This window comes from Arachis hypogaea, chromosome 11 (genome assembly GCF_003086295.3).
Source record: "Arachis hypogaea cultivar Tifrunner chromosome 11, arahy.Tifrunner.gnm2.J5K5, whole genome shotgun sequence".
Taxonomy (NCBI): domain Eukaryota; kingdom Viridiplantae; phylum Streptophyta; class Magnoliopsida; order Fabales; family Fabaceae; genus Arachis; species Arachis hypogaea.
Genome location: NC_092046.1, coordinates 44,364,712 through 44,391,786, shown reverse-complemented (window position 1 = coordinate 44,391,786; position 27,075 = coordinate 44,364,712). Strand labels below are relative to the sequence as shown.

General features: G+C 38.3%; 1 long non-coding RNA gene across 1 annotated transcript; it reads left to right on the top strand.

The window, feature by feature from the left end:
• Positions 1–4,008: 4,008 nt before the first annotated feature.
• Positions 4,009–8,099, top strand: LOC112720775 (uncharacterized). The gene is made up of 3 exons (XR_003162365.3): positions 4,009–4,655; positions 4,783–4,962; positions 7,899–8,099. It is a non-coding gene; the product is annotated as an uncharacterized lncRNA (long non-coding RNA).
• The last annotated feature ends 18,976 nt before the right edge of the window (positions 8,100–27,075 follow it).

Genomic DNA, 27,075 nt, shown 5'->3' with positions numbered 1-27,075 from the left:
ACAGATCATAAACTCGCTTCTTTCCTAACAAATTTCAACATTAAACACCATTTCAGCTCGGTTGAACATTCACAAACTAATGGACAGGTTGAGTCCGCTAACAGAGTAATCTTGCAGGGTTTAAGGAAAAAGCTCGCGATGCAAAAGGCGAGTGGGCCGACCTTATTTCGGAAATCCTGTGGAGTTACAATACAACAATCCAGTTTGTTACAGGAGAAACTCCTTTCAAACTAGTATATGAAGTAGAAGCACTAATCCCAGTAGAAGTCGGCATCCCCACATTAAGGACCGAGCTATACAACCAACAAAATAACCTACAAGCTAGAATGGCCGAACTAGACCTTGTAGAGGAAGAAAGAGATACTTCAGCAATAAGACAACGAGCGATGAAAAAATTTATAGAAGAAAGACACAATAAAAAAGTCCTTTGAAGAACTTTCAATGAAGGAGACCTCGTACTGCGGTGAACAGAGGAATCGCGGAAACCTCCAGCACATGAGAAGTTAGCATCAAATTGGGAAGGGCCATTCCGAGTAATCAAAAACCTCGGCAAGGGGGCTTACAAGCTAGAAACACTTAAGGGAGATCCAATTCCAGGAACATGGAATGTGTCCTCCCTAAGGAAATACCAATCATAGCATCTACTGTAATCAGCAGATGATGGTACTCTTTTTTCCGCTTCGAAGGTTTTTTCCCAAAAAACATGGGTTTTACTCGAGGTGGGTTTTAACGAGGCCGAACACCACAAGTCATTGTACAACAATCGTTACTATTTCCATCAATCTAAATATCTAAGTTATCATAATTCTGGTAACTAACATATCTTATATTTCAAAAACAAACATCCAAATACTACTAGTCAAAATAAACAGAGCTTCATACTCGGAGATCAACAAACATAATCCCGAGCATCATACTCGGAAATATCCAAAAAGCAAAACAGTCAAGGAAATATCCAAAAAGCAAAACGGTCAAGCAAATATCCTTGGCAAAAGGCCATACACAAGTTTACAAAACAAAACATAAACACAAACGATCTACTCCACTTTGTCGCCAATGCTTGATTCTTCGCTCTCATTTTCCACCGCAGCCTCATCGTCCATAAGATGATTATTCACAACAACCTTAGTCGCATCAAGTTTTGACACATCAGATTCAGGGAACAACACCCTAACCTGGGATATAGCCCGATCAAAACCTTGCACAAAGGCTTCTTTGATTCTAAACTCCAATCATTCATTTTTAACTTTTACATTCTTTGCTTGTTCAGCAGAGGACAGCTGAAGACGTTTCTCCTCGGCAAACTCTGATTCTTTCTGCCTCAAAGAGGAAGAGAGCTCGTTAATAGTTCTCCTTCTTCTGTATGGCCGAAGAAAGCTCGGCAATGTCCTGAGCTTTTTTTTTGCTCCTTGTCAAAAGCAAGCTCTTGAGCCCTCCTAATAGCCACAATTTGGGCACCAATCACCTAAACAAATAGCAACATCAGAAGAGGAACCAGAATCAAAACCAAAAACTCAAAAGCAATTATACCAACCTGAAGAAATCGGTTTGTTCCAGCGCGGCCAACCTTATTTATCATCCTCACATCATCAGGAAACCGACAGAGCTCATCAGCCAAAGTCGCGAAGGGGAAGAGCTGCCCCCACAATGACCTAGCATGTTCATCCTCAACATACCTATGAAGCCTCTTCTGGGACTCGTAAGCAGACTCGACCATCTCAAGGTTCAAGGAAGAGTCCCATTTACCCTCAAAACCCTCATCAATTTTTTCCTTTACCTGGCCCCTTTTTCGTTTCGGCTTTTGCACAGGTTGTGCCACAGCAGCTCCTACTACCTTCTCCGCATTGGTCGTTGAACCCTCCATCTCATTCTTTCTTTACTGATTGAAGAAAGACTTCAACCCAGCAGTAGTGGTCGTGGGGGCTTTCTCGGCTACGTAAAAAATACAACACAAAATCAAAACCAAGACAAATGTAAGCAATAACATAGGAAAATCGGATTACCTATATAATCCAATACAGCATGCCTATCAGTGTCTCACTTCAACAATTCAGCGATTGATAATAATCCCTTTGAGCCCAATGCCTCAAAAAGAAATTCCATGACAATGTTATCATCATGCAACCTATCATCTACATCTAACACCTGGTAGGGTTTGGGACACCAAAATAAGGGAAACCTTTCCACAAGATGTTCATTTAGATAAAAAAGAAACTCTTGTAGAACACTCCTGACCTTAACAAACATGGTTTTGAAATCTTTGAAGGACGACTTATACAAGCCGAAAATTGCACGACGGGGATGACTACTCAAATTAACCCATAACCTGCGTCCAACCCCCTTAGCTTGAAAGAGAGAAAAGAAGAGCCTAAGAGAAGGAGGCTGCCCTAGCAACTCCATTAAAACTTGAAAATCCCTCACAAAACCCATGAATTCGGATGAAGTTGGGTAGGAGCACAGTTCAACCAATACAACACACCACACTCAAACTCGGTAAAAGGAAGTCTAACACCCAAATCAGTAAACAAACAACTATACATATAGAAGAAAGACCAATCAGACAAGCGGCCACAAACATGGTCACCCTTCCCACAAGGTAATATCTCTATATTAATACCACTTCCCTCCCTAACCCAGAGACCCGAGCCAAGAAGTTTAACAGACTCATCATCATTAAACTGAGAAACATAACTTCTAACCCTTGGGTTAACCCAACTACAAGGATCATTCGCATCAACCACAACCTTTTCTTTCTCCATCAACCAGAAGAAACAAAAAAAAGTAGGGAGTAACAAAAGAGATAAAAAATTAACACTCACTTTTTTTAGACATTCTGTGACCAGACACACAAAGTTTTCAGGAAAGCAAAATTATTCAACAAAAAAAAACAAAGGTTGCAGGCACAGTTATTACAACAAATGGCTAAGCAGTTACATATGAAACGTTTTTTAATCTTAACCATTGAAGAAAACCACGTTCACACTTCTCTCAATCACACGGTCAGGGGAACCTAGAAGCACGCAACACATATCAAATTAATTAGTCATTTAAGGCGCAAAGAACAAGGCAGGAATTAAATGCAGAAAATGTTTCAAATCTTTGCACAGAACCAAGCCGAGTTTGGGGGCTACAAGGTATAGACACAACAACAAATTCATGGCCGAGGTATATGTAACATCCCGCATTTTTGAAAATCTAAATATAAATAAATTGTGATTTTATCTTGTTAAGTTTAAATTTTGTAATTTTAGAAATTATTTTATTAGAAATAATTAAATAGATTCGAAGATAGTTTTATTTTGAATCAATTAATATTTTTAAGTAATTTTATTATAATAGAATATTTTGTATAATTTTAGTAATTGAAAAATAAGAAAGAATTGTACAATTTAATTTAAGTAACTTTTATTTTAAAAAAGTTACGATTTATTTTATTAATTTGATATCTTATTTTATAAATCAATCAATTAAGAGTAATTAAATTAGTTTTATTAATATTTGGAGTTAAGTTAATTAATATTTTTGTGTAAATTTTTATAATTGGTTATTTTATATAATTTCAAATTAGAATTCAGTAATGGAAGTGTTATATAATTTAATTTAAAAAAATTGTATTATGATTAAATTATGGTTTATTTTATTAGTTTGAGCTTTAGAGATTAATTTATTAGGGATGATTAAATTGATTTTTTATAAATACTTTAAGTTTAAGTAATTTTATTATAATTAGATATTTTGTAAATTGAAATTAAAGTTTCGGTGATAAAAAAATAATAAAAAAAAAATTATATCATTTAATTTAAATAATTAATATTGAGTTTAAACTATATTTAATACAAATGTGATTAATATGCTTATTTTATAATTTAAATTAAAAATAATTAATTTAACTTAGTAATATGTTGATAAATATTTTAAGAAAGTATATTTGATTTTACCCTTTAATTTTATCAAAATATCTATTCATATCTATCCTTATACTTTTATAAAATCCTAATTTCTAACCCTAAATTCCAAATTGGAAATCAGAAACCCTAATCATAATTTTTCCCTTTTCCCCAGCCTCAGAACGCAGCCCCACCCCACCTTTCTTCCAAAACACCAACACCCAAACAAAAGAAAGAAACAAAGAAATGGAAAGGGAGAATAGAGAGCTTGGAATCAGAGAAGAGGGAGCTGCACTCTGCGCCGTCCAGCTCGCCGCCGCAGCACCTCGCCTGCGCCGTTATTCATGCCCATCACCGTGCAGCCATTGCTAACTCGCCTTGCCATCACCGCCGCTGAAGCAAGGTCACATCGCCGTCAGATTTGAAGCCGTTGAGGAGCTGAACGCTCGCGAGAGAGAGGACAAACACGAGGAGAGCTTGTGCGCGAAGGGTAGCGCCGCTGTGTCTCTGTCGCGCCTTCATCACTGTCGAAGCTGCACTTTCGCGTCACCATCGTTGTGCCTCCACCGAGCCTGTCACACTGCTGCTGTTGCGATGTCATTACTGTCGCGAGGGAGAAGAGATGCGTGAGGAAGGAAGCTCGCAGGGGAGAAAGAAGAGGCTGCCTGTGCCACCCGCTCTGTCGTGTCTGATCTCTGTTATCACCGCGTCGCCGCCACCGAAGGTCCGCCGCCATTGTTTCCATCGCCTCCATGCTTCATGTTCATCGTAGGTTACTCTGCCGTTGCTGTTCTATTCTGCTTTTCCCTGGTAGCATTGAGTTGTGTTCTGTTGCCATTATTTGGTTTGCTATTGCCTTGACTATAACATGCCTCGTTTTCTTTATCTTCCTTAGCTGCCAATCATTACTGTCTTTGTTCGGTATTGCTGTCCTTATCCGGAACCACCGATGTCATTGTTGTTGCTTCCCCAGAAGAACTGAGGTTACTGATACTGTTCCGGCCGAACTAGCTATTGTAAACTGGAAAAAGAAGGGGATCGCCACATTTAAATTCGACGGTTTCGACTAATTGAGGTAGGGGGTTTAAAACAATTTTAATTTAAGAATGCCTACAAGGTTTATTGAGTAACTGCAAATAGATTTAATAGCTGTGAGTAATTGATTGATTATGTGAATATTGAATTGTGGCTGAAATTGTGATTGGAATGGTTGAGATTGTGATTTGGAATTGTTGATTAGTGATATTGATTGATTATGTGGATTGAGAATTGTTTGATGACTAATTGTTGAGAATTTCTGAATTTTAATGGGTAATGTTGGATTTGTGGTCGCTAAGTTGTTATTTGGTATATTGTAATGTTAATGAACTTGGTTGGTGGTTGATTTGGAATTGGTTTTGAGGGGTATTGAAGGGTTGGATTTTGAATACAAAATGGTTTACTGAAAATCAGGTTCTCTTGAAATTAAACGGCAACTTTGAAAGTGAATCAGTGGCTCTATAGTGACTGAAATGATGAGAATTTAAATGTTAAGTAAATTATATTAAGTGTGATTGTTGAGATTCAATTTTGAAGGTTTCGTATTAACTGGAACATTAGTTATGATTTTTCAAGGTTAAATCGTGAATCTGATTTTCTGCACTATCTTAAATGAAATTAGAAACTTTGAAAATCTATAACTAATTCTATGATGAATGGATTTGCGTGGGACTAAGTCTGGATTAAGCTTGGGAATATAGGGAGTTGTACTGGTGAATTTGAGACTTTTTCATTAAGTTTATGATTTATGGTAAATTTTTGAATTATGGATGTCAAATCTGGTTTTTCTGCAGAACGTTTAACACAGCAGCAACTTGTTTCTTCTATTGTAAATTTTTCAGTTTGAATTTTGAAATGGAACTAATTTTAAATAAAACTTTATTCCTATTATTTTAATACCGTAAAATTTCAGAACAATTGAACTTGTAGTTTTAAAGATATGAATTTTTGAAAGATGATGCATTATGCAGAAAAAGTCAGATTCTGTTTTCTTAAATTAGTAATTTTGAGAGTTTATAACTTTTGATCCTGGATAGATATTGAGATGAAACTAATTGGAGGTGAAAATTAAGTATGTTGAGCATATGTGATTTAAATTTCAGGGTTTTCCATGTTTTAATAAGTGAGTTATGGGACTTGGAAGAGGTTGTGTTCAATGATTTGTAAAACAGAATTCTGCAGAGAATTACCTAACTTCGAAGCTATGTTACTTCTTCATTAAAAATGGTATGACCCTGGAACCAATTTAGAAAGAAATTTGGATAAGTTATGTTTAACCATATTAATTTTGAAGGTAGTTGGATTTAATTTGGATTTTATATGAAATTTCGAATGTTGTATGCTGCTGCTGTCTTCTGGTTTTAAAACACTGCAGAATAGTCACGGTTTTGCTTATATTCCTGAACCTAGAGTCAGCAAAAAATTATGATTTTTAGTTTAATAGAAAGCTTAATCCGAGACGGTCGTATGGATATAAAGTTTGCGTGATTCCGAATTCATTTGATATTTTTAAAAAATAAAATGGAAATCAGGCTGCCAAGTTGTGTTGGTAATTATTTTGGATATGGAATTTAAGAAATAGATTTTCTATACTATTATCAAATGTTTTTTTTTAGAATATATATTGTTGTGGAAACTGCTGAAAGAGGCGGATGAAATGTTGAGAAAGATGGAACCCGTAAGGGTGGCTAAGTCCTATTTTTAAAGGAGATTATGTCGAAATTTTTATAAAAGTAAAAGGACTTAATCAAAATGAATACTTGAGACTTGTTTAACGATAATAACTTTACTGATTCTTTTGAGAAAATATATTTAGTTTATAAAGTTGTTAGCAAGGACGTGGATTTTGTCCCGCTTGCATATTTACAATTACAAAAGAGTAAAGAGATAAAGAGAAAAAGAGTAATATAGATACATATGAAAGAGTATTCAGAGAAAAGTAAAGAGATATAGAGAACAGAACAACTAGAGTAGAGTAAAGAGATGCAGAGAAAAGAGAAACCAGAGCAGAGTAAAGAGATATATATATATATATATATATATATATATATATATATATATATATATATATATTGCTTGATGCAACCCAGAGCTATATTTAATATATATTAGTTGCTTAATGCAACCCAGAGCCTCTGTAGGGAAACTAAGTTACCTACAGCCATTTTCCGCTTCCCCAGAGCAGAGCAGAGTATATATATATATATATTTTCCTGCAGTAAGCAGAGGCTGTCTCAAATGAGCGGCTATTATCATATGCGCATTTATTTAGGAACGGAAAATCGTATTCGGAAAATCGGGATTACTCGTGACCGGATAAATGTCGGGATTGCAGGCACCCAACCGACACATGAGCTCATGGCATGTACTAGGACTAGACATTCATCATATGCATCTATGTGACATTGTTTGGGTGTGTATATTGTAATTGGTTTGCCTATGTGAATAATTTTGTTTAACTGCTAATTGCTATACTTGATGTAATTGCTCTTGATTGTGTTTGAATCTCTTTACTTGTGTTTGTATCTGATTGGCTGGGTTGTAGTGAATTGGGTGTTGATTGAATTGCTTGGGCCTAAGGCCGTGATTGGTTTGTGTTTGAGGTTTAGTAAAGTGTGAAAGATTAAGCTAGTTCAGCATAGACTTAATGAACCTATGCTTGGAACAAATTAGTCATTCATACAGTCTAGGAAAACTTTTAAGACGTATATAAAGGAAAATATGGGTTTAGGATTTTGGATAATTAATTGATGCTTCTAAAGAAGGTTTTAGATTTTTGAATGTTGAGCCATTGGTTTTCAAAAGAAGTTTATATAAGGCGAGCGATGAGTACTGCGAATGAAAGTAGTTTTCTTTTCAATGTCTCTAAATGAAATTAACTATTTGCGCTTTATTCTTTACTTTCACGGCATTCTCGACCTCTACTGAGAACATGTAGTTTGGTTCTCACCCCCAAATTTTCCACCCTTTCAGTGACACAGGTTTGAAGACGCAATTTGAAGCTGCGAGCGATTAGTAGGCTTTCTTTATGGTTTTAATTGCTTTCATAGAGTCCCCTTGCCATTATCCCTTGATATTTTATTTTAACAGAGGGATAGGTATTGTACTTGGGTTTATATGACTTCTTATGTATAAGAATTACTATTAATAATACTTATGTGATTGTTATTATTATTTGCAATGTTTATCCTCGATACATGTCTTTAATGAATAAAAACAAAATTTTCTGGCATTTTTCTTAAAACTGAATCGCGATATCGATACAAAGGCTCGATAATTAAGTAGTTAATACTAGAAAAGGTTACGTAATGTTCTTTCTAGTAGAAATACCCTGACTTAAGCAAGGTATTTTGCTGGAAGGGATGTTACAGTATACGATATGACCACTAAAAGCTCGCCTTTGTTCTATCCAAACCAAGGAAAGCTTGGGGGCTATGATATGTAACCTATACCTCGGCCACCAAAAAGCTCAGACTAAAACAATAAAGTCGGGCCCGGTAATTTGAAAAAAGAGACGTGGTCAACACAACTTGATCACCTTAAACAGACTCAATAACTGACCCAGAATCTCGGACCTATTCGCACAACGGGCAAAACATCATCTATAAAGCCGAGTATACAACCTCGGCTAAGGATCAAGTTCTGCTTTCAGTTTTATATTAGCTTAACATATTCATTAAACCTCCTTATTGACTTGAGTGTCGAAGTATCTTTTGCAGGTATTCCCGCCGCGGTGTTTAATTCAGGCCGATGTATAACTCTCTCTCCTCAACGATACATTACTCGGAATTGCTATAGCTCGGCCACCCCTACACGGACAAATCAATAATAATAATAATAATAAATAAATAAATAAATAAATAAATAAAAGCTTAGCACGTAATGAGACTCGACAAACATTAACATTATCTTTTCAAAGCTTTTGAAGATAATGGGATAGGCGGTCATAGTCCATATCAGTCATCAGATATGAATTGGTAGAGAATAAATAAATGATGGCAACTTAATTCAATCACATCACTTGCCTCCGGTTAATATCTTCTTGTTTGTTTCCTTCTCCCTACTGAATCGAAATTAATTAATTGCTATATATTATTGTTTCGTTTAGTTTGATGAGTTATTTGATTTCTTAAAACTAGTTATAAATTTATGTATATAAATATTTTGGCCAAATAAGATCATAACAGACTAATAATTAAATAAAAATTGGACGTTATGAGATAATGTTGAAATCGTCATAATGGTTGTATTACTAAAGTCAAAACCGTCAAATCCTAACAATAGTAACGCAAGATAAAAGCATTAGAGGCTGAAAAAATGGCAGCTCCATAGAATAGATATAAAGGAAGGATACCCAGTAGGTAAAGACACTTGTTCCATATCACCAAAAAGCACTACTGACTTTAGTATCGAAGAATGTTTTGTAGGTTGTTCACCCGGTTTGGTTCTGTACATGCTGAAGTCAGGATTTCCGACCTTCTCACCTCATTAGTTCGTACACTCACTTCTAGTACAAACATTTGGCGCCGTCTGTGGAAAAATCTTACTTTGCCAAGAATCATGGCTGAACATCGAATTCACTCCACAATCAATTTAAAAACTCCATTGAAGGGCCAACATCGGGAGGCGGACACGAGACTGACATTACACCAAGTCAAGAAGAAGTTCTCCCCGGCTATGAAAATCCAAGAGGCCCAAACCGGAAATCCGTCACCCAGAAGTTCATCATTTCACTGGCCTTGGAGATGACTATCACCACGCCATGCAGGAAATGCGATATCGGGTACAAGAGTTGGAGCGCTACTAATTGGAACTTGAACGAAGGTTGGCCGAACGCTCATTATCTAGACAGTCTCATTCTCGAAGTCGTCCAGCCATGGAATGCAAAGAGCACAATCCCAGAAACCCTGAACAAGGGCGATACCACCGGCAGGACTCATGCTCACCCTAGCATCAAAGAGACGAGAGGAGGTCACCATGATGGCGTGGCAATTCTCGGGCACAGGAAGAATCCCAATGTGCCTAGTCTAAAAGGAGATGGACTCCGCAGAGGAGTCCTAGCCCTAAAAGGCACATGGAGTCTCGAGAACACGTGATAATGGGTCAAACCCCATTCGCTTTCCACGTCCTTTCGGTACGATTGCCAAAATGTTTTGACAAGCGTACTGATTTGAGGTATGACGGAAAAACGGATCCTCAGGAGCACATTGATGCCTTTGAGGCAAGGATGAACTTAGAAGAAGTCAAAGACGCAATCTGATGCAAAGCTTTCCCAGTCACTTTGTCAGGACCAGCTATGGCGTAGTTTAACACGCTTTCCTTCGGATCGATCTCCTCCTTTGTTGCATCAACGTCAAGTTTTTGGCCTAGTTTACCATCAGAAGGACCCAAGCAAAGCACCCAATTTCCCTATTGGAGGTGGAACAAAGGGTAGGCGAGAGCATCCAAGATTACCTGGACTGATTCAACAAAGCACTCTTGGAGGTAAACACTCGAACCCTAGAGGTCGTGTGCCTATGATTGATTACTAGATTGCTGGAAGGAGACTTCCGTAGGCACCTGGCTTCCAAAGATGTAAAGCCCATGGACGAAATTTATTAGATCGCTTTGGAGTACATGCGAGATGAAGATGTTTCAAAGGTGGTCTCCACAAAAAGGAAGAACCCAGTGCTGTATCCCTAAAAAAGTGGAAGCTCAGGGCAAACCTCATTACCAAAACCACCAACTCCGTGAGTCAGAAATTTCTCTTCCTACACTTCTTTAGTGGCCTCACTTGCTGAGGTATATCAGCAAGTTTTTCATTGAGGTATATTACCAAAAACAAGATAGATTTGACCCAGAGCCTCATTAAACAAGTCTCAGTATTGTGATTACCATAAATCCTATGGTCACAAGACTGAGAATTGCATTGATTTGCAAGATGCTTTAGAACAAGCAATTCAAGATGGAAAGCTTCCTAAATTCGTTCAGCACGTACGGCTGCCTAGGCAGCGTAACGAGGACGAAGATTGGGAAACCAGAAACCCAAGAAACTCCAGACCTCCAGAAAATACGGAAGACATAGCTCAGGTTGTGGTCAATGTGGTTGTTGGAAGGAATGGGTTACCGAGATCTAACATTGCTATAAAAAGGGACATCAAAGCCATGACCTCTGAAGTTCTCAAAGTAACTAGCATTCCAGCAGTACAACTTTCGGCAGAGGATTTCTAGATTGCCATTTTGGATGATGATGAGCCCTTGGTTAATATTGCCAGGTTGGGTAATGACATCATGAAGAGGATCCTCATTGACACGCGTGCAGATTCAAACCTTCTCTTTAGAAACACATTTGATGCCCTGGGATTGAAGGATCAACATTTGAAGCCGCATCTCCCAGGTTTTGTTGGGCTTAGAGATCACTATATCAAACTTGATGGGGCGGTGGACCTCCTTTTCACTATAGGAGAAGATGTCAATATAAGGGCAGTACAGGCCGAGTTCGTCATTCTTCAAGATTCTACAGCTTACAATGTAATCTTGGGGAGGAAGACGCTCAATGGCTCAACAAAATTTTTGGTCATGAAGTTCTTGACGACGGAAAATCAAGTTGCAACGGATCGAGGAGATTGGGTGTCTACAGTTAAATACAATAAGGCTATCCTTACACTCTGGGATAAAGCTAAAGAATCCACAGGAGTGTTCCTTGTTGACCTAGACTCCCGAATCCAGGAAAAGCCGAGGCTGGAACCCAATGGAGAGTTAGAGAGATTTCAATTCGAGGACAAGCCAGAAAAGTACACCATGAATAATAAGGAATTACCTTATACCCTGAAATTAGAACTTTAAAATTTCTTGAGAGGTAATGTAGATTTATTTGTTTGGGAACCTACCGACATGCCCAGAATTGATCCAGCATTCATGTCCCATCAACTGGCTATTAACCCTGAGTTCAAGCCGGTTGCATAGTGATGTCAGAAGATGTCGCCCGACCAGACAGCCGAGGTTAAAAGCCAAGTTTAGGGGTTATTAGATGTTGGGTTTATCCGTGAGTTAACTTATTCAACATGGTTGTCAAATTTGGTAATGGTAAAAAAAATCTAATGGGAAATGGAAAAAGTGCGTAGACTATACGGATTTAAACAAAGCCTACCCAAAAGATTGTTTTCCTTTACCTAACATAGACAATATGATTGACTCCTCCTCGGGATATCGAATACTAAGCTTCCTAGATGCTTATAGTGTATATAACCAAATCCTGATGCATAAAGCTGACGAAGAAAAAATAGCTTTCATGGTTAACAAAGTGTGAGGTTGAATCCAATAAAGTGTGCCTTTGGAGTTTGGGGAGGTACAATTTTAGGATTCATAGTTACCAAAAGGGGGATAAAAGCTAATCCTGAGAAGTGCTATGCAATTTTAGACATGTTGAGTCCTCAAAATCTCAAAGAGATTCAAAGACTTACAGGTCGGTTGGCCGCACTGTCAAGGTTCTTGGGAGCTTCCGCGATTAAGGCCAAACCATTTTTTAATTTGATGAGAAAAGATGTTGACTTTGCCTGGACATAGGAGTGTGAGGTCGAATTTAAATATTTTAAAAATTTTCTCTCAACTTCTCCTATTTTGGCAAAACCCGAACACGGCCAGTGATACATGAGCATTTTATACCCTTTTGTCATAGCATTTTTGGAGTGTTTTTAGTCATATTTCATTAAGTTTTAGTATGTTTTAGTTCAAAATTTATCTTTTGGATGCTACTTTGAGTTTCTGTGCTATTTTTTTGATTTTAGAAAATTTTTGGGTGATTTTGGCATGATCTTGCTCAGAGACGAAGAAAGCATAGCAGATGCTGTCAATCCTTACCTCCATGCATTCCAATGAGCATATCTTGAGTTACAAAGGTCCAATTGATGCTGTCTCAATGGTGTTAGAAAGCTAACTTTCATAGCTTTCCAGAAATATATAATAGTCTATACTTCTCTTTCAGAAGCACTCCCCAAAATTGGCGTTGAACGTCCACATCTGGAGTCCAACGCCCAAAGAGGAGCAAGCCCAGCATTGAACTCCCAAGGCTGGCGTTCAACACCAACCAGGGGGCAAGAAAACAGTACGCTCTCCTCCCTATTGGGCGTTCAATGCCAGAAACCTAAGTTGAACGCCAGGCATACGAAGCACATGACCAAGTGGGCCCCAAAGTGGATTTTAGCACCCCTTAGCCTATCTAGTCTTACCTTTGTACTTTTTAAATTTAAATTAAACATCTTTTAGGGTTAGTATTTTCTTTTTAAAGAGGAGATCACTTAGGTTTAGGGGAGTACATTCACAGACAGATCTTATTTTTGTTTTCTTTGTAAAGAATGAGTAACTAAACCTCCTAGTTAAGGTTAGGAACTCTGCTTATCTCTATAGATTAATATCATTACTATTCTATTTTAATATATGTTTGATTCAGTTCTAAGGTTTGTTTTCATTCTTAATCCAAATGAGACTGGATATGTCCCTTTTTCTACATGAGTTCCTGTGATACTCGGAATAAGGTCACTTGAGCTACAGCTTGAAAACATTCCTCCTAAATCGCAATCTATCCGGGCTAATTAGATATGTGACATATAATCTGGTTAGCTTTAGGATAATTGAGGTTTCTGTGGTGCTAAACTAGTTTTCTAATCTTCACCCTCTGATCCGAAAGATCTGACCTTGTCTGGTGGCGTTTTGAGTTTGATTGGAGGAGATTAATTTGCTAGGAAAATAGGTTTTAATCACTTACAGTTTGTCATAGAATGAATCATTCATTATTAAAATAGTTGGTAAGAATTATTAATTTGAAAAGGTAAATATCTCCGAAACCTCAACTGTTCTCTCATTATTGTTTCTACACCAATTGTTTACTACTTTCTTGAATACTATTTTATGCGAATTCAACATCAACAACCCTTTCTCTATTCGCCTGACTAAGACCTGCAGGATAACCATTGCTTGTTCAATCCAACAAGCCTCGTGATATCGACCCTCACTCACCTGAGGTATTACTTGGACGACCCGATGTACCTGCTGGTGAAGTTGTGCGAGTTTTAATTTCGCGCACCAAATTTTTGGCGCCGTTACAAGAGATTGTTTGAGATTGACAACTACCGGTTGTCTTGTTGCTTAGATTAGGTACCTGTTTTTAGTTTTTGTTTAATCATTGTACTCTTGATTTTCGAAAATTTACCTTGTCTGCTTTCTTGAATTTTTTATTTCTATCTTGGTTTACCATTTTTTTTCTTTCTTTTTGTTCGAATTTTTTAGGTGTTTTCCCTTATTTGATTTTAAAATTTTTTAAGTTTGGTATCTTTTAGTGTGTCTCTAATTCTTTTTTGAAATTAGTATTATTTGATTTCAAAATTTTTAAGTTTGGTGTTTTTTTAGTGTTTTTCCTTTAAATTTTTTAAATTAATATTGTTATCTGTCTCTTTTTAATTTTTGAATTTTTCTTGCTATCTTATTTTCAAATTTTAAGTTTGGTGTCTTGTTAATTTTCTATCTTTTTCTTAAATTTTCAAAAAAAATAATAAACTCTATTTTGTTTTATTCCTCTGTGGATATCTCAATGGGAAGCTCTTTAGACTGTGACAAAGAGACTCCCATTTCTCTTTGTTTCTTGTCTGTTCAGAAATACTAGAATTACTATGGATCTAAAGGGAAGTGCACAAGCCAAGAGAACCTTGGGGTCATATACAACTCCCACCCCTGACTTCTCTGGAAGGAGCACTAGTGTGCCTCCCATAGGAGCGCACAATTTTGAGCTCAACCCAAAATTGATCACATTAGTGCAGAAAAACTGTCAATTCTGTGGACACCCCCGGGAATACCCCACCAAATTCATGTATGACTTCTTGCAAATCTGTGATACTGTAAGGACCAATGGAGTGGATCCTGATTTTTACAGGCTATTGCTCTTCCCGTTTGCTGTGAGGGATCAGGCCAAGGACTGGTTGGATGATCAACCTAAAGAGATCCTGAACACTTGGAGTAAGGTAGCCAACAAGTTCTTGAACATATATTTTCCCCCAAGAAAGTTGACTAAACTACGGAAGGATATTCAAGCTTTCAAACAAGAGGAGGGCGAGTCTCTCTATGATGCTTGGGGGGAGATACAAGTCAATGCTCAGGAAATGCCCCGTAGAGATGTTCACCCCTTGGATCAAGTTGGATATCTTCTATGACGGACTCCTTGATATAGCCCAAATGTCCCTAGATCATTTTGCAGGCAGCTCCTTACACATGTTGAAAACACTTGAAGAAGCTCAGGAGCTCATTGAAATAGTGGCTAACAATCAACATTTGTACAATAGAAAGACCCAAAGCCATAAGGGAGCCCAAGGAGGAATCTGCCATAGACATAATCCTAGCTCAAAATAAAGCAATGGCTGAAAGGTTAGACCTTCTGACAAGACAATTAGAGTGTATGCAGGAATTCACAAGGAGCCAGCACGACATAGTCCAGGAGACCCAAGCTTCCCTCCAAAGTTTGAAACAAAAATGCGCCAAACAAATCAAAGAATATCCAAGCAGGCAGTTGAGGAATGCTAGGCAATTGAGCTACGGAGTAGCAGAACATTGACTACTCCATCTCAATGCAATGTCACGCCAGAAGAAGAATGCGCAGCACCCCAGACTATTAATCCTAGCGTTGAACGCCTAGAAGGGAGCAACAAGGGCGTTCAATGCCTAAAGAGGGATGGCAATACACACGCAAGTTCAGGAAACATCTTACCTACGCAGGCTAACAACCCTTCCTCAGGCATCATGGATTATCACCCTGCACTACTCAAGACCCCTGAGTACAAGGCCGAGCTACCATATCCTCAGAAGCTCCAGAAGGCAGAAAAGGATAAACAATTTGCCAGGTTTTTAGACATCTTCAAGACACTTGAAATCAAGATCCTGTTTGCAGAAGCCCTTGAACAAATACCATCCTATGCCAAGTTTATCAAGGACATACTAAGCCACAAAAGGGATTGGAAGGAGGTAGAGATAATTCTCCTCACCAAGGAATGCAGTGCAGTCATCCAGAGGAAACTACCAGAGAAGCTGCAAGACCCTAGAAGTTTTTTGATAGCATGCACAATTGAAGACACTTGTATAAAGACAGCCTTATGTGATCTTGGAGAAAGCATCAACCTAATGCCACTATCATTGATGAAGAAGCTCCGGATCCAAGAAGTAAACCTACCAACATTTGCCTTCAGCTTGCCGACCGCTCCGTCAAGTTTCCATATGGAGTAGTTAAGGATATGATCGTAAAGGTGGGACCCTTTATATTTCCTACAGACTTTGTGATACTAGATATGGAAGCGAACAAGAATGCGTCCATCATTCTAGGAAGACCTTTTCTGGCTACAAGGAGAACCATCATTGACGTTCAAAGAAGAGAAGCGACACTAAGAGTCGATAAGGATGAGTTCGTGCTAAACGCTGTCAAGGCCATGCAATACCCTGACCCCCCAGAGGAATGCATGAGGATTGATGTCATAGAACTCCTGGTTGAAGAGGTACATGAGGTTGAAAGACTCGAGGAGGAGCTGGATAACATTCTTGAAGATGATCTACCTGAACTGGATGCGCCAGAAAAGTAGGAAGAGATGCTGAGCACCCCTAGGGTGGAAGATGGACATCTTAAAATCGAGCTCAAGCCTTTGTCACCATCTTTGAAATACGTGTTCTTAGGAGATGGTGACACCTATCCAGTGATCATAAGCTCTGTCCTAGAGCAACAGGAAGAAAAAGTACTGATTCAAGTACTCAAGACCCACAAGACAGCTCTCAGATGGACCATAAGCGACTTAAAGGGGATCAGTCCAACTCGATGTATGCACAAAATCAGACTTGAAGATGATGCTAAACCGGTTGTGCAACCACAGAGGCAACTGAATCCAGCTTTGAAGGAAATGGTCAAAAAGAAGGTTACAAAACTGTGGGAGGCTGGGATCTTATATCTTATTTCAGATAGTCCCTGGATAAACCCGGTACAAGTAAGACCCAAGAAAGGAGGGATGACAGTGATCCACAGTGAAAAGAATGAGCTGATCTCTACAAGAACTATCACAGGATCACTTTACCCTACCTTTCATAGACCAGATGCTGGAGAGGCTGGCTGGCCATGCATTCTATTGCTTCCTGGATGGCTACTCGGGCTACAATCAAATTGCAGTAGATCTTCAAGACCAAGAAAAGACAACGTTCACATGCCCATATGGAGTGTTCGCCTACAGGAGGATGGTGTTTGGCCTCTAGAATGCACCAGCAACCTTTCAAAGGTGTTTTCTCTCCATCTTCTCAGATATGGTCAAAAAATTCCTGGAGGTATTCATGTATGACTTCTCTGTTTTTAGCAATTCCTTTGACTCTTGCCTTAACCATCTAGCCCTGGTGCTGAAACGATGCCAAGAAATAAACTTGGTTTTAAACTGGGAAAAATGCCATTTTATGGTAACTGAAGGAATTGTTCTTGAGCATAGGATTTCAAACAAGGAAACAGAGGTCGATTAAGCTAAGGTGGAAGTAATTGAAAAATTACCACCACCTACTAATGTTAAAGCAATCAGAAGTTTCTTAGGACATGCAGGATTCTACAAGAGGTTTATCAAAGACTTTTCCAAAATTGCAAAACCCCTGTACAATCTTCTAGTTACTAACACTCCTTTTGTTTTTGATGAGGATTGCCTGCATGCCTTCGAAACTTTAAAAGCAAAGCTTGTCGCTGCACCTATCATTTCTGCACCCAACTGGGCCCTACCATTCAAGCTGATGTGCAATGCCAGTGATTATGCCATAGGAGTAGTTATGGGGCAGTGACATGATAGGCTTATGCACGTCATTTATTATGCTAGTCGCGTTTTAAATGATGCTCAAATGAACTACACCACAACCGAGAAGGAACTACTAGCAGTTATCTATGCAATTGATAAGTTCAGATCCTATTTAATTGGTTCTAAGGTTATTGTTTACACTGACCTTGCTGCTCTCAAGTACCTCCTAACCAAGCAGGATTCTAAACCAAGGTTAATCAGATGGGTACTAGTTCTTCAAGAATTTGACATAGAGATCAGGGACAAAAAGGGATCAGAAAACCAGGTGGTTGATCATCTATCCCGAATTGAACCTAAAGCAGGGACGCCCCCTCTCATTACTGAGGTGTCTGAGACCTTTCCGGATGAGTAGCTTTTTGTAATCCAAAGAGCACCATGGTTTTCAGACATTGCAAATTATAAGGCTATGAAGTTCATTCCCAAGGAGTACAGCAAACAGCAAGTTCAAAAACTTCTGCATGATGCTAAGTACTATTTGTGGGATGAACCTTATCTCTTTAAGAGATGCTCGGATGGTATAATCCAACGTTGTGTCTCCGAGGAAGAAACCCAGCAGATTCTTTGGCATTGTCATGATTCTGAATATAGAGGACATTTTGGAGGAGAGCGAACAGCAACCAAGGTCCTTCAAAGCGGATTCTACTGGCCAACCCTCTTCAAGGACTCCCAAGAGTTTGTCCGAAATTGTGACAGGTGTCAACAAGCTGAAAACCTCCCTCATAATCACAAAATGCAACAACAAAGAATCCCAGAAATTGAGGTATTTGATGTATGGGGATTAGGCTTTATGGGACCTTTTCCACCTTCATATTCAAACGCATATATCCTGGTGGCAGTGGACAATGTGTCTAAATGGGTTGAGGTAATCGCATCACCCACTAATGACACCCGAGTGGTACTGAAATTCCTTTAGAAGTACATCTTCAGCAGATTTGGTGTCCCACAGACATTGTTCAGTGACGGAGGCAACCACTTCTATAACCGACAACTTGACTCAATTTTGCAGCGATATGGTGCCCATCACAAAGTGGCAACCACCTACCATTCGCAGACAAATGGATAGGCTGAGGTCTCCAACAGAGAACTCAAGAGAATCTTGGAGAAGACAGTGAGCACCTCTAGAAGGGATTGGGCAAGGAAACTTGATGATGTTCTCTGGGCATACCGGACTGCATTCAAAACCCCCTATCAGGATGTCCTCCTATCAGCTAGTCTATGGTAAAGCATGTCACTTACCTGTAGAATTAGAGCACAGAGCTTACTGGGCAACAAGGTTCCTCAACTTTGATGCCAAGGCTGTAGGAGAAAAGAGGTTACTTCAACTAACTGAACTGGATGAATTCCGACATGCTGTGTTTGAGAATACTAAAATCTACAAGGAAAGATCCAAGAAATGGCATGATCGGAAGATATCTTCCAGTGTTCCAGCCTGGCCAGTAGGTTTTACTTTTTAATTCTAAACTCAAGCTCTTCTTTGGGAAGCTCAAGTCGAGATGTACAGGACCTTTTGTGGTCACTGGAGTGTCACCCTATGGTCATATAGAACTTCGGAGCAGATATTCTGGTAAAAGATTCACCGTCAATGGCCAAAGAGTCAAACACTATCTAGGGGATCCAATTGAGCAAGGGGACTCCACCCTCCTGATGACATGACAACAGTGATGTCCAGCTGATGACAATAAAGAAGCGCTTGTTGGGAGGCAACCCAACCATACGTATAGTACTTTTATTTTCTTCCTTTTGTTTATCTTAGTTTGATTGCATATTATTTTATTTTCTATTTATTTCCATAGTTTTCCCTTTCTTTTTAACATTTGTGATTATGTGTAACACCTAGAACAGAAGCAGAAATGTTTAGGAGTGAAAACAGACCACCCTGGAGGTACCCCTTACTAGCGTTGAACGCCAGAACTGGTGCCCAGAAGGGGAAGGAGAGCTGGGCGTTCAACGCCCATTCTTGGCATTGAACGCCCCATCAGTTCTAAAAAAAAAATTAAACATCTTTTCACCCTTATCTTTTCAAACATATCTTGCCATTTCATATCTTTTCCAAACTACTCTTTAAAATTAAACCTCTTCAATTCAAATCTTTTTAAACTAAACGTCTTCCAATCTTATCTTGTCAACCCATATCCTTTTCACATCATATCTTTTCCATCCATAACTTCCCATTTCAAATCTTTTTAAAACCAACTCCTCTTTTTATCCAATCTTTTTCAAATCTTTTATAGCCTTCCATCCCATATCTTTGCAAATCATATCTTTTCACTGATATCTTATTTCTACATTCAATTTCAAAATTTCCACCCTCCCACTCCTATTAATACACATTTGCCCCTCCTCTCTCTCACGCCCCCACTCCTCTATCTTATGCACCCTCTGCTTCTTCTTCCCCTATTTTCTTCTCTCTTTGCTCAGGACGAGAAAAACTCTTAAGTTTGGTGTTGAGGACGCTCCACTTTCTCACCTTTTTCATCTCCCATGGCACCAAAGGTTGGAGGATCCATCCCAAGAAACAAGAAAGAGCCCCCCTCAACAGCCACTTATAAACCATACCGGTTTTATTCCAAGCTTCATGAGGAACATTACTATAATGTAGTAAGCAGGAAGATAGTAATTCGGAAAGTCAAGTTCGAACTGAAAGATGATGAATACCCGAAAATTCAAGAACAAATTCGAATGAGGGGTTGGGAAATTCTAGCCAACCCTACAACTAAGGTTGGAGCTCTAAAAATTCGAGAGTTTTATGCAAATCTATGGATGATGGACAAACAAAAGAAAGAAAGACCAGAGTTCAACCTATGGCACACCATGGTTCGAGGAAAGACCCTGCATTTCAATCTAGATAAAATGAGGGAGATTTTGAAATTATCCCCACTGAAGGATGACCCTAACTCCTTTAATAGAAGAGTACACGCTGATCCAAGGCTAGTCTAAGTCCTAAAGGACATATGTCTCCCCAGAGCACAGTGGAAAAATGACAAAAAGGGTCAACCACTCCAACTAAGGAGGATGGATCTCAACACAGTTGCTAGGGGATGGCTGGATTTTATTGGGCGCTCTATCCTTCCCATTAGCAACCGCTCTGAGGTCACCATGAGGCGGGTTGTGATGATCCACTGCATCATGCTTGGCAATGAAGTGGAAGTTCATTAGTTGATTCCTTGTGAGATGTACAAAATCGCAGCCAAGACCTCATCCCAATCCAGGCTGGCTTTTTTACACCTCATATCTTGCTTGTGTGATGAGGCAAGAATCCTAATTGACAGAGACACATTCAATGCAGTAAATGACCTAATCGCCAAGGAAAGCATGGAGCACACTAGGAAACCAGCGCAAGCCAAAACTTAGAAGCCAGTTTTCCCCTCTAAGAGGAAGATGTCTGAGTGGCCTCAAGAACAGAGCATCCCTCCAAGTGAATATTGGACTCAACTGACAGCATCCATTGAACAGTTGAAATCCACTATGGACCAACTAAAAGAGGAGCAAAAAGACCAGTCTCGAATTCTTTATAAGCTGACCAAAAGGCAAGAGAGCCAGGGTCAAGAATTAAAGGAGTTGAAGCGCCAGAAATTCGTCGGAGAGAGCGGCGGTCACCATGAGTGAGGTGATTGAGTTCCATCTCCCCTATCCTATCCCTATTCTTTAGCACTTTGTTTTCTGTTTTCCAATTCTAAGTTACATGGTCACTTTTAGAATTTCCGACTTTCTAGTTTAGTAGTTAATTTCAATTTTTTTGTTCAAATTTAAGATGTCTCACGTATCTCCCATTGGACTTAAATAAAATTTTGATTAAGAAGTAATAAAATACAAAAGGTCTTGAGTTCTACCACAAGTCGTTCTACTTGTCTCAAAGTGGTGGCCCTATCTTTATCCTCTGAATGCATGAATTAACTGTGCATAATTGACATTGAAGTTTAGCATATTGACTCTTGAGGAACGGTGAATTTAGAAAAGTATTATTGATTCTCTAAAAAATCAAAAGGATTGATTCTTGAAGCAAAAAAAATAGCAAAAAGAAACAGAAGAATAAAATGAAAGAAAAAGAGAAAAATTGAAAGAATAAGGATCCAAGGCTTTGAGCATCAATGGTTAGGAGGGTAAAAAATTGGCCTAAAAAGCTCAAATGAGTTGCTATCCTTACCTATATGCTTGTGGTGTGAAGGTGTCAAGAAAATCTTGAGACTAAGCATTTAAAGTCGTGATCCAATGTAATAAAGGGTACGCTTAAGAACTCTGAGCACCACTGTTTGGGAATTTAAGCAAAGCTAAATTCGAATCCAAAGAGTTCCCCTAGTTAAGTGCTTGTGGCATTTATGTATCCGGTCGTAATACATGAAAACAAAATGCTTAGAGTCACGGCTAGGCTCAAAGGTGCAAAGCACAAAAAAGAAGCTGTGTTCAAGAATCAAGAAAAACTAAAAGAGAAGAATTAATAATATCATCTGGATTCTAGTTCCAAAGGGTGCCAATATTTCTGAGCTTTAAAAAAAATGAGATGCCAAAGCTGTTCTAAAATAAAGAGTGATAAACCACTATTTTATGATTTATTTTGTGCTAATTTGAGTGGTTTCTATCTGCTTTTCACCCACTTAGTCATATGATTTGCATGGTTTTACAATTCCTTCCTAGATTTATTCTATGATTGAAAACTTGCTTCCTAAAGCTTCAAATTGTGTATTTTAATTTCTCCTTTATACCATTCGATGCTGTTATCTGTGCGTTAAGTGTTTCAGGCTTTATAGGGCAAGAATGGCTTAGAGAATGGAGAGGAAGCTTGCAAAAATGGAAGGAGCATAAAGGAGACAACCAGCGAGAAGTGACGCGCACGCATGGCTCACACGTGCACGCAAAATGGAGAAAATCACAGCAACGCGTACGCGTGCTTGACGCGTACGCGTGGAAGCAGATCAGCACAACAACGCAAGCCCGCGCCTGACGCACACGCGTGGAAAGGGAATTCGGCCAGTGACGCGTACGCGTGACCGACACATACGTGTGACAAGCGCGATCTGCAGAATTAACAGAAATCGCTGGGGGCGATTTCGGGCCGCGTTTTGACCCAGTTTTCGGCCCATAAACGCAGAATAAAGTCAGGAAACATGTAGAGACTCAGGGGGATACTTGAACACATTCTCATAATTCACAATTTTAGGTTTTTAGATGTAGTTTTCTAGAGAGAGAGGCTCTCTTCTCTCTCTTAGGATTTTGGATTAGGATTAGGATTTAGAATTTCTATTAGGATTGCTACTTCTCTTCATTCCAGGTTCAATGTTCCTTTAATTTATTTTCTAGTTTTAATTATTCTATTACTTTAATTTTTATTTATCCTTTCAATTTGATTTACAAACTTTCTATGTTAGATTTGAATATTCTATTTAATATTATTTGAGGTATTTGAGATTTATGATTGTTTTATTTTATTTATGATTTCTTTCAATTTAATTTAGATTTATTTTTCCTTTTGGCTTTGGTTAAGTAATTAGCAACACTTGAGTTATCAAACTCAGCTGTTGATTGAAATTAGAATTCTCTGCTGGTTTATTTATACTCCAATAACTCTAGTCTTTCCATAGGAGTTGACTAAGACTTGAGGATCAAAATAATTAGTCCACTTGACTTTCCTTTGTTTAGCAAGGGTTAATTAAAGTGGGAGTAGAATCCAATTCTCGTCACACCTGATAAGGATAACTAGGATAGGACTTCAATTTCTCATACCTTGCCAAGAGATTTTATTAATTATTAATTTATTTTTCTTGTTATTAAATTACTTGTTCTCTACTTCAAAAACCCAAAATTCTACCTTTTTTCATAACCAATAATAAATCATACTTCCCTGCAATTCCTTGAGAAGACGACCCGAGGTTTGAATACTTCGGTTATAAATTTTATTGGGTTTTGTTACTTGTGACAACCAAAACTTTTGTAAGAAAGGAATTCTTGTCGGTCTAGAAGCTATACTTACAACGGGAATTTATTTGTGAAAATTCTCGATCGCACGAGAGTTTCGTTCTTCAAAATGGCACCGTTGCCGGGAAATTGCAAACGTGTGCCTTATTATTGGTTATTGTAAATATTTGCTTTTTGCTTGTTTATTTGTTTTTATTTGTTTTTATTTTTTTGTAAATTAAGAGGTTATTGGTTTTTATTTAGTTATTAAAATTTTCGAAAATAATGTTCCTTGTTCTTTCTTGATTTTCAAGTTGTTCTTCGTGTTCATCTTGACCTTCAAGTTGTTCTTGGTTGTTTTCTTTTTTTTTTATCTAAAAATTTTAAGTTTGGTGTCATTTTATTATTTTTCTCTTTTCTCATTAAATTCAAAAATATCTTTTCTCTTTATTTTAATTGATTTTTTTCAAAAATTACAAAAAAAAAATTCAGATTTTTATTTTAAAATTTTTATCCTATCTTATCTTAGTTTTAAATTTCAAAATTCAAATCTTTTTCAAAAATCATATCTTTTTCAAAATCTTATCTTATCTTATTTCAAAATCAAATTTCAAATTTCAATATTTAAATTCCAAAATTCAAAAATTCAAATTTCAAAATTTAAATTTAAAATTTTAAAAATCAAACCTCTTCAAAATTTAAACCTTTTTCAAATCTTTATCTTATATTGTTGTTAGTGTTTCTAGTTTTAGGAGTTTATTTTCATTAATTTTTATTAATTTTTGTCTTTAATTGCTACTATGAATTCTCGCCCCTTTGGCTATGAGTTTGGTTACAATCATGTTACAGGAAGAGGAGATTACAATGAAAGCTTGGGTCATGGATGGGACAATCAAAGATGGGAGGAGCCACAAGGATTTGATCAACCCTCTTGACGACAACCACCTCCAAGGCACTATCAACAACCATTCTATGATGCGTACTAAGACAATGGTTATGGTGGACCTCTTCGTGACAATCAACACCCACCACAAAATACCTATGAACCCCCTCCTCCACATAGCTTTGAACCACGATACTCACAAGCCCCCTACTACCAAAAACCACCATATGACCCTAACCAATATCCATCTAACCAACCACCACATGAACCACACCCAGAACCACCACCTCAATATTCACCATCTCCATATCCTTATAAAAAAGAACCACCTCCGCATTATGCGCCCTTTCTCCCAACAAATGAACCCTCATATCCACCCCAACCTCCATTGGATAACAACACACTCATCTCTAATATCATTGGTTTCACCTCTACACTCCAAAATCTTATATCCCGCATGGACTAACCATCTACCTCCAATATTCAACTCTCAAGCTTCAGTGCGCTTTCTTTTCAACCACATAATAATCTCCCCATCCCATCACCACCCTCCACGGAAGAGAACCCACATCCATCAATCCAAGAGCAAGATGATCCCAGTTATGCTATTGATATGGAACAAGAAAGAAGGAATCATCTTTGCAAATCCATACTTCATAAGAAGCTAGAGTAGGCCCTACAGATGAAGGTAGTAGAAACCCTTGAAGTCGAAGGAGTGGTTGAAGAATTAGTGAAGGAAGACATCAAGGAGGAGTCTGATCTTGTCTTAGAGCAAGAGGAGGCCCAAAAGGTGAAGGTGGAAGAGACCCTTGCAGATGAAAGAATAGTTGAAAGGAGCTGTCATGGAAAGAAAATCATCAAGGAAGAGTACGATTTTATACTAAAACAACTGGACAAAGCAGTAATTATTGAAGAGGAAGAAGTGTGATGTGTGGAAAACGATCCAACACAAAACTCACTGGCAAGTGTACCGGGTCGCATCAAGTAATAATAACTCACGTGAGTGAGGTCGATCCCACAGGGATTGAAGGATTGAGCAATTTTAGTTTAGTGGTTGATTTAGTCAAGCGAACAAGAGCTGAGTTGAGTGATTTGTATCCAACAGAAGCTAAATTGCATGAAATTTAAAGGGAGAGGGATAATTGACAAGAATTTAAAGTGCAGAAAAATTAAAGAAGCTGAATCTTAAAGTGCAAGAAATGTAAATTGCTTGAATTATAAAAGGAATTGGGAATTGGAATTACAGAAATTAAACAGAGAAAAGTAAATTGCAACAAGCAGGGAAGTAAAAGATGAATTGAATTGCAGCAGATCTCAAATAGAAAATGTAAATTGGCTTGAAGAAGCATTCAACAGAAGAATTAAAAGGAAATTTCAGATCTCAGGGGTCAAGAGGCTAGAAAACCAAGTATAGATCTCACTACCTTTCTTGATCCAATTCAAAAAGCAATTGCAACAAATTAAAGATCAAAACAGTAAGAAAACTTGAATTTAAATCTCAATTTTCCACTGATGCAGTGAAAGAAACAAAGAGAGATCTCAAGGTGAGATTGAGACAAAATTTCCTCAATTCTCAGCACCCAAGACTCAAGCAAGAATTGCAGTAAAGAAAACAAGAAAGCTAAAGAGGAAGAGAATTCAATTCCCCTCCCAGATCCAAGATCAAAGTTCTCCAAATTACAATTTCAAATTCTAACAGAAGTGAAAATTCTAAAAATAAAAGTTGATGTCCCTCCTAAATCAAACTAACTTCTATTTATACACTTTCTTCTAATGGTCTTGGAACCTTGAATTTGGGCCTTGGCCTTGATGGAATTGGATTGAAGATAGCCTTAGTTGGTTGCTCTTGGACTTTGAGAGAAAACCCTTTTGCAATTTGGACTCTGAGCCCTTAAGTTTGAGTCAAAGTTTGAGGCAAATTTCAACTCAAATGTTGCATTGCTGAAATTATGCAGAAGGGTTTTTGTCTGTCATTCACGTTTGAGTTCAAGTTTGGGGTCAAACTTGAACTCAAATGTGCTCCTTCCAAGATCTCATTTGGCACCAACGTTTGCCTCCAAGTTTGAGGCAAACTTGGACGCAAACGTGGCTTCCCCTGGGTGTACACTTTTCACCAACATTTGCCTCCAAGTTTGAGGCAAACTTGGTCGCAAACGTTGGCTTCCCTGGTGCATATGCTTATGTGCCAACGTTTGCCTCCAAGTTTGAGGCAAACTTGGATGAAAACATGGCCTCCTTTGGGACGTGTTATATGCCAACGTTTGCCTCCAAGTTTGAGGCAAACTTGGATACAAACGTGGCCACCCCTGGGACGTGTGCTTATGCCAACGTTTGCCTCCAAGTTTGAGGCAAACTTGGTCGCAAACTTGGCCTCCCCTGGGATACAAGTTACTCCAACGTTTGCTTCCAAGTTTGCGGCAAACTTGGGCGCAAACTTGGGTGCAAACTTGGGCTTCTCCAGGGTATAATTTTCAACTCTTCCTAGGGTGGTTTTGCTGCCTTCTGCTATCCCCTTTCTTCAACCTTCCTCCAGCACTTTTGGTCACCTGTT